This window comes from Struthio camelus, chromosome 31, assembly GCF_040807025.1.
Source record: "Struthio camelus isolate bStrCam1 chromosome 31, bStrCam1.hap1, whole genome shotgun sequence".
NCBI classification, from domain to species: domain Eukaryota; kingdom Metazoa; phylum Chordata; class Aves; order Struthioniformes; family Struthionidae; genus Struthio; species Struthio camelus.
In genome coordinates, this window is record NC_090972.1 from 460,566 (window position 1) to 463,065 (window position 2,500).

Genomic DNA, 2,500 nt, shown 5'->3' on the forward strand with positions numbered 1-2,500 from the left:
CCCCCCCCCCCCCCAAACCCCGCTCCACCTGACTCCCCCGAGGACCTCGCTGCCGTTCACCGGGAGCGGGCTAGGGGAAGGAAGAAGGAGGGAGCCGGGGCCGGGGCCCGGGGAAGGGTCGGGGCCCGGGGGGGGGGGGGGCCCCCCGCCGGCGGAGGGGAGGGTCCGGCGGGACGGACGGACAAAGCAGTGCGGAGGGCCGGCGGCGCGGCCCGTGTCACGGGCGACAGCGCGCAAGCGGAGGGGGGGGGGGCGGCCCGGAGTTTGGGGGGGGGGGGGGGCCTCCCGGCCCTCTGGCGAGCGAGACAGCCACGCGAGAGCGAGCGAGACCGCGGGGCGCGCCGGGGAAGGGCCGGCGGGCCGTGCGAGCCTCACTGTGAGGAAGAGGGGTTTCGGCCCACCGTGGCATTCCAAAACCTGCGCCGGCCCACCGCCGGGCCGCTGCCGGGCCACCGCGCCTCGTTGCCGATGCCGACGGCACTGAACACCGGTGTGGTCCCCTGCCCGCCGTGTCCCGGTTGCCGTGCGTGAACCCGAGTTCACCTGTCCCGCACTCTGCGCCACAGGGCCGAGCATGGGGCTCGGCCCGCCGGCGGGTGTACGGCCCTCCCGAGGCCCGCTAGCGCGGGGGCTCGCTCGCCGAAAGCCCGCCGCCGATTCCCCGCCGCCGGTGGGGGACCGTCCCCGTCTGCCCTCTCGCCTCCGCTGGCGCCCGCCGCCGGTGCCCGTCTCCGAGCGCCGCCCCCGCCCCTTCGCCCGACGGTGATCCGCCGCCGCCGGGGCAGGGGAGGGTCCGGCCCGGGGGAGGGCCCGGCAGAGCGGGCGGCAGTGCGTGGGAGGGTCGGCGGGGCTTGCTCCCCCGGTGCCCGCGGGAGGAAGCGGCGGGTGGAGACGCGAGCGAGATCGCATTCCGGGTTGGGACGGGTCCCACGGGTCCCCACTCCTAAGCTGTGGGGGGCGGACCCGGGGCGGGCTGCGGCGGAGCAGCCCGTCTAGCAGAGGCGGTGCGGACAGGCGTTCCGGGACGGCGCGCGGGGCGGGCGCCGCGCCGCGGCGGACCCCAAGCGGGGGCGTCGCGCGAGGCCACGCGAGGCGACGTGTCGTGCCCGAGCGGGCGGCCCAAACCACGGCTCTCCTCCCGGGCGCAGCTGCCACCCGGCGCCGGGTTACTGAGGGAAACCCCGGGCCCCGGGAGGAGGACGAGGTCGTGGCGGTGGGTGTCGGGCGCACCCCGCGGGTGGACGCTCCGCCGAGGGGCGCTGGAGCCGGCTGGCGGGTGCCGGGTTCCCCTCCGCGCCCCGCCTCGTCGCTGCCGCTGAGGCTGCCGCCGTCGCCGCGAGGCGGCGGTGGCCCGGCGGCGGGCGGCGGCGGGGGAGGCACCCCCGCGGGGATTTCAGGTCGTTTCCCTCACCCCAGGGCCAGGTACCTAGCGTCCGCGCTTCTCCTGCCTCCCCTCGGTGACCCACCCGTGTGGTCCCGTGTGCCAGCGTGCTCCTCCCGGGCGCTGCGCTGCGCGTGCCGCACCGGCCGTGCCCTGCCGGCCTTCCACGCTTCCTCCTCCCCTCCCTTCCCCCCCCCCCCCAACCGCTCCAGCCGCCCCACGCCGTGCCGTGGGGGCCGCGCTGCGAGTCGGCCGGGCCGGGGGTGGCGGGGGGCGGCGGGGGGGGGGGGGGCGCGCTGGGAGGAAGGAGGAGGGCCTCCGGCCACCGCGGCCGCCGGTAGCGGCCCCCCCGGGTAGGGATGGCCATGGGCCCCGGGCTCCGGGCCCGAGGGTTCTCGGTCGGAGAGCCGGGCGGGGGTTTAAAGACTCGGGCGGCCCGATGCGACCCGGGGGGCAGCCGGGCGTGCTGCCGGAGGGGCCGGGGGGTCGGCGCGCGCGGGCGCCGCACCCCCCCATGCCCGCCGGCGCGGCCCGTGCATGCCCCGCGGGCAGCCGGGACGGAGAGGGGTACCCTGCCCCCTCTCTCCGCGGTCTGGTCTCGGCGGAGAGACGCCGCGCGGTCGGCTTGCGCCGGCCTGCCTCGAACGCGCGACCCCGGCGCGAGCGCGTGCTCGCCGCCGGGACGGCGAGCCCCCACCGCGGGTGGTGCGGACGCCGAGCCCCAGCGCATCCCTTCTCCTCCCTGGCCGGTGCTCTCAGTCTCCCGCCGTGGCCGTCGGCGGCACCCTTCCTTCCCTCCCCCCCCCGCCCTGCCCCGGCACTCCGCCATCCGGCGCGCCTGCCTCGCTCTGCCCGACCCGGCTTCGCTGGGCGGCAGGCGGGCGGCGGGCGGGCGGGCGGGGGCGGCCCCTCCCGGTCTCCGCGTGGAGGCGGGGAGAGCGGGCGCCGTTCCCCGTCCGTCCCGCCTCGCCCGTCTGCCTGCCGCCAGGCGTCTGCCCGCGGAAGGGACGGGCGAGTGCGTGGCGTCGCTCGGGAGGCTGCGTGTGTGCAGGCGGGTGTTGGGTGCCGTCTCCGGGGCGGCGGAGCTGGAGGCCGGTGAGGCGAGCGAAGGAGCTCGGA